General features: G+C 41.2%; 1 pseudogene; it reads left to right on the plus strand.

Moving 5' to 3' along the window:
• The first annotated feature begins 6148 nt into the window (after positions 1 to 6148).
• The window catches only part of LOC111826243, a 1481-nt pseudogene continuing 1106 nt past the window's right edge, over positions 6149 to 6523 (plus strand).

Below are 6523 nucleotides of genomic sequence, written 5' to 3' on the forward strand. Positions count from 1 at the left end.
CATTCCTTTTCTGCCACTACCCTCTTCCTCTCCTGCCCTGCCCTCCCGTGACTGTTAGCAGTGATGTGCATTTTGCAGGACCTTGCTCTGTGCATTTCTGCTAACAACTGCACGTTAAGTGAACTAATCTTTTTCATTGTCTTGGAAGTTCTTTTTCACACTATTTAGTACGCTTGTTATATCTGGTTTTTAAGTTTTGTGTTTGCATCTTGATGGAATGTATGTGCCTTTTGATCAACATGACATGGTATCCTTTGTAACATCCTAGCACAGGGTCTTCTGTAGAGGAGATTCTTAAAACAAAAAAACACCCGTTTTACTCAACTGTAGGACCTTGCCTCTGGGCTTGTGGCCCATCTCTGATTTGGGGTTTTTAGGTGTTCTTGTGTCTTCTCTCTCTAGTTTAAGGCACTGAAAGGGATTTGAGAATAGCTTGCTTCCAGAAAGGAATGCATTATACATGCATAGGAAGTTTAGCAGGTCTTGTCTTTCCTTACTGAGTGGTGGCCTCTTGCCACTGAACCCAGATAACTAGCTGGGCATTAAAGAAGTTCAGGAAGCCTAGTCCTGAGTTCTTATTTTCGGCTTTTCACAGAGTGACAATAAAACACTGCTTTCAGAAAGTAAGTGGTATGTAGTAAGAACCTGAGCTGTGCTGCTGTGGTGACCACAGTAATCCATACTTCCTGGAAACCATGCTTAAGAGAAAAGGAAATCGGAAGAAGGTATTTTCAAAAGAGTCCCTCCAAAGCCATTGTTCACATTTTATCAAGGTTATTGAAATAATAAAATATTTTGTCTCTAGGTGAATCAGTTCAACATGTTAAATACATTATCTTTCTGCTTTTAACACTTCTAGGTACTTTTTTGTTTTAATGTATTTTGGATGTCATAATTTTTAGGGCCTTTAAGACCTATTTTACAAAGAAACAAATTTGAGTCCCAGAGAGTTATGTGAAGTTTTATACCAAACTGAGAGCAGAGCCAAGAGGAAGGTGTCTGACTAGCAGTCCCGTGCTGTTTTTACTGGGCTACACTGGAGCTGAATTGTCTAGTTTTCCTACTGTGGCCAAGGGAACTGGTCATTCAAGTTTCTCCTCAGGTACACATTATACCACTGCACCTCAGCTACCGATCATCTGGGAAAGTTGAGTTCATCCTCACACTCAGCTGTAAGAGGCCTAATGTGCATTTTCTGTGGTATCCCTTTTCTTTTTGTTAATCCTTACCCCAGGATATTTTCCCATTTGACTTTTTTTTTTTTTAGAGAATAGAAAGGAAGGGGTGGGGGTGAGAGAAGAGAGAAATATCCGTTGATGTGAGAGACATCAATTGGTCGCCTCAGGCACGCATCTTAGGTGAGGCAACCAATTGATCAAGGTACGTGCCCTTGACCAGAACGAACCCCGGACTGGGTCCTTCAGTCCTCAGGCTGACGCTCTATCCAGGAAGACAAACTGGCTAGGATGATAATCCCTTTTCATTTGTGGGGAGTTGAGATTCAAGTTTTGTTGTTTTCAAAGATGAATACTAGTGTGAGGCAGTCTGCCATCGGGTATTTATAACTTATTTGAAGGGTCAAGACATGAATTGTAATAATAGCCAGTTATTGAATCATTTTAGACCAGTAGGCTTTATATGTAAAGATCAAAAGTGACCTTTATCATATTTTTGTCATAATCTCAGTGTTTTGGAGACCTCTGTGGGAGTAAAGTGGCATGGCTGTTTAAAAAAGGTTTCTTCACATTTGTCTCTTGTCCCCGATGGACTCATGTCCTTTTAAGAGTCACAGATGATGAAGAGTGCCATCTAGTGGGCAGTGAGGAATTTTTCCTGGGTCAAAGGGGGTTTGGTGGGGCCACAGAGTTTAAAAGTCCCTAGTCACTAATATTTAAATACTCTAGTAAATATTCTCATATTCAAGAGTGGTTTATTGACATGTATAGACAAGATCTCAAAGTCAGTGTAATCTGGTTAATGAACCACCATCTTCTTCTAAAACTTAAAGTATTGCTCTAGCTGGTTGGCTCGTGGATAGAGCTTTGGCCTGCAGAAAGAAGGGTCCCGAGTTCGATTCCAGTCAAGGGCACATGCCTGGGTTGCAGGCTTGATCCCCAATGTGGGACATGCAGGAGGCAGCCGATCAATGATTCTTATCGATGTTTCTATCTCTCCCTCTCTGAAATCAATAAAAAATATATTTAAAAATGATGAGAGAATCATTGATAGGTCGTCTCCTGCATACCATACCACCCACTGGGGATCAAGCCTGAAACTCGGGCATTTGCCCTGATTGGGAATCGAACCGTGACCTAGTTCACAGGTCAACGATCAACCACTGAGCCACACCGGTCAGGCAATACTCAGATAACTTGATAAGAACTGAGATTTTTAAAGAAGCAAACAGTTTGAGGTTGACTCTGTTTGTGGTCATCCCTGTTTACCTTTTAAATAAACCTTTGTCCCCAAAGTTCAGTTGACAGTAGTGGCTCCTACCTCACTGAGCCCACAGAAAACACCAGGAACACTAGTCATGAGGAGGAGTAAATATCTCACTTTAAAATCTTGATAAACTGCTACTGGTTGGAAAGATCTAAATGGAATACTTAGAACCAAGCGTGGGCTCCCAGCTCAGAAAGCACTGCGGTGTACCAATATGTCCTGTGTCGTTCTTCAAAAGTTCCACTAACCAGGGATGAAGAGCAATTTCCCATGACTATACAATTTCTAGAGTTTGTACTCTTTAGAATATTTAACCATTCGTCATGGAGCTCAATGTAAATGAACTAAATTGCTGCTTTCATTTCCCCTCTGGGAGGATGAGATGATGGATCAAGTCATATGATAACCAACAGATGTGCCAAATTTTTAACGTCTTAGAATTTGTTTCTGAAATCCTATGCTCCATTGGCTTTAGAAAGCTTTAATTTGAAGAATCTCTGGTATAGTTCAACTGTAACAGTTGCTTTGAAAAATGCAAATTTGTTCCAACATGATTAATATGTAGAGAACAATTTGAACATGAGAATTTTGAATTTGCTTAAGGAGCGATTTTGTCTGCAAGAAAAACTGCATGCAGAAAACTGCACCACCTTAATCCTCATGGTGGTGCTGAGACACACCCATCTACATCTGGTGTAACAACTTTCTAATTTCAGACAACCCTCCTTCCACCACTTCTCAGTCTTAGTCACAAGCTGCAGTCCTTCTGATGTCCACGTCCAGAGCAAATGTCAAGGTAAAGTGTCATATTTATTTGTAGTGCTAATCCATTGCTTAAACATGTAACATATAAAACCACTATTGTTTTGTTTTTTGTTTTTAATGCATTACTGATAATTTTTCAATGTTGGGCCCAAACCCTGGCTTGTCCCCCTTTAAGTGCTCTGGTGTTTATTAGACTCTGCATAGTGCAGTGATTTTTTAGGAACTGACTTTAAAAAAAAGGCAGCCGATACCTTTTCCTTCCCCCAAAGGTATAGGCTGGCTTTTCCCCTTTATACCTGGAAAAAGTTTGCTAACACAATATTAAAAGTTTCTGTTCAACATAATTAGTTTCTGCAGAAAGTTAATTATAGTTATTATTATGTTACTATAATTACATAATTAGTTATTTAAAAATTTAGGTAAAGAGTTCCCCATATATGCCACAAATGGTTACCCATTTCCAAAAACCTAGAGGACACAAATATATTAGGTTGGCTAAAATTTCATTTGACTAAGAAAAGCACCTCAAGCTATCAGTGTCTCTAAATCAGTGGTTCTCAACCTTCCTAATGCCGCGGCCCTTTAATACAGTTCCTCATGTTGTGGTGACCCCCAACCATAAAATTATTTTCATTGCTAATTCATAACTGTAATGTTGCTACTGTTATGAATCATAATGTAAATATCTGATATGCAGGATGTATTTTCATTGTTACAAATTGAACATAATTAAAGTATAGTGATTAATCACAAAAATAATATGTAATTATATATGTGTTTTCCGATGGTCTTAGGTGACCCCTGTGAAAGGGTCATTCGACCCCCAAAGGGGTCTCGACCCACAGGTTGAGAACCGCTGCTCTAGATGCTGATGTGAAAATAATTTGTGCTCTTCATGGAGTATAATATACCTATGACCTACCCTGGAAGCCATCTGTTGAACTTGATCCTGGATAGGGATTTGTCTACTTCACATTCCTTCACCTTTCATAATCCTCACCATGCTGGCAGGGGACTTTCCTGACTCTCCTTGGGAAAGGAGTAAGTCCCCAGTAGTTCCAGCAGCTCCTCCCCTTCCTCTCCTCTAGGGCCAGAGTTGAAGAGTGAGTTATTTTGTAAGTCACTTTCGAAACTGTTGGAAGTCTCAAACAGCTGAGTCCATGGAAAAGGTCTAGAAGGCAATTTAAATATGTCCACAACATTAGTTGTCCCGTTTTTTTTTTTTTCTATTCCTTGAAGGGTTGTACAAATACTGCCTCCCTGAAGCCTTCCCTAACCACAGGCAGTATGCATTACATTCTCCCTGTACTTTGTATATACTGGTTGCATAGTATTTAACAATCCAGAGGTTTCTTTTTATTTTATTTTATATTTTTATTGATTTTTAGAGAGAGAGGAAGGAAGAGGGAGGGAGAAATAGAAACATCAATGATGAGAATCAGCCTCCTGCAGACCCCCCCCCCCGCTGGGGGAATCGAGCCCGCAACCTGGACATGTGCCCTTGACTGGAATCGAACCCAGGACCCTTCAGTCCGCAGGGCTTACGCTCCATCCACCGAGCTAAACCAGCTAGGGCAATCCGGAGGGTTTCTGAGGGAAATCTCGTCACCAATGAAAACATAAATGTTGAAGAAATTGTAGAAAGGTAGATGTGTCCTGCAATGATAATCCATATTGTAACTCTCATGCTTTGTGAGGCATATGGCTGGGGCAGTGATCCCTGCGTGCCCTTTGTCATGAACTCCTACTGACTAAACCTGCATGACCTCCCTTGGTCCTATGCTGTTTTCCCTGTTCTGTAATAGTTTGAAAGGACCTGTGAGTCAGTTACCGTCCTCACCATGCTGGCAGGGGACTTTCCTGACTCTCCTTGGGAAAGGAGTCAGTTCCCTTCCATTTTGCACTTCATTTCGTATTTGTTCACTGAACCAGCTGTTCAAATCTTTCATCATGTCTCTAATCTGGAGTCATAGTCTAGGGGGCAGGAAAGCAGTGACCCACACATCCTTGCTATATACCTTCTTTGACCCCAGGGCCAAGTTCCTTTTCACAGACCAGATACAGGAGATAGGCAATCCTCCAGTTTTAGCTGCAGCTGGTTGGCTCACTTACAGAGAATGTGCGCAGCTGAAGTCAGCTGTGAAAATCTCCCCACTCAAGAAAGGGAACTCACTTTGTATGCAGCCAGTGACCCAGAGCTTGCCAACATTTCATTTTTGTTTCAGACACTGCTTTCATGAAGAGCCGGATTGCTGTGAGAGCCAAAGCACTTCGTATACTACTAAGTTCCTGTATCGTCGATATGGTTTCAAGGTGTAACTATCGAAACTTACTACAAAAGTCATAGCTTTTGTAGTAAGGAAAAGTCTGAGTCTGAATCTCAGGGACAGACCTGTGGCATATGGCTTTGTATCTTGGCCACTGGCTATGCCCCGATTCATAGTGCATAGTACACTGAATAGCTGTAGAATGCTAATTAAGCCATTCTTTTTCCTCCCACGGCTGACAGTCCTGATCTGGTATGAGAGCGCTTCTGTGATAGGTTGGTGTCGAGAAATAGAACATTCTGAATCCATGACTGTAGATGTACACACACAGCAAAGTAAAGCTATGAGACCAACTTCTGAAGCTCACTAATCTTACCCAGATATCATTAACAGGAAGCTGGATAATGATTTTTATGGGTGCTACGATCCCAAAATGTGGCAGAAATGTATTTAGACACATATAATTTAAAAAAAATATATATTTTTATTGATTTCAGAGAGAGGAAGGGAGGAGAGAAAGAACAATGATGAGAGGGAATCACTGATCCGCTGGCTCCTGCACGCCCCCTACTGGGGTCCTACAACTCAGGTATGTGCCCTGACTAGGAATCGAATCACGGTCTCCTGGTTCATGGTTTGATACTCAACTACTGAGCCATGCCGGCCAGGCAAGTTGAGGCATATTTTGAAAAATGGTATAAAAAAAGTAAAAAACTGGAAACTTTCCAAAACACTCAAGTGATGAGAGGTGGAGGGCTGCACACACGAACACACTCCTTTCTGCTTCCGTACATCTGCGTCACCTGTACACTAGTTGTAGAAAATGGTGAAAGAAATAGCTGTTTTGAGGTCAAACCCAATGCCATCCAGGGAAAGTGAAAAAGACAGAGGAAAATGGCTTTGAAGTCCCACCCTGATAAGAATCCAAATGGAGAGTTTAAAGAAGATTTCCCAAGCTCAGAAAGTATCTTCTGATGCAAAGAGAAGTGAATTATATGACAGAAGAGATCATTAAAAGGTGGAACAACGTGGACATCTTTGATATGCTT

Source organism: Myotis lucifugus, unplaced genomic scaffold (assembly GCF_000147115.1).
Source record: "Myotis lucifugus unplaced genomic scaffold, Myoluc2.0 scaffold_62, whole genome shotgun sequence".
NCBI lineage: Eukaryota > Metazoa > Chordata > Mammalia > Chiroptera > Vespertilionidae > Myotis > Myotis lucifugus.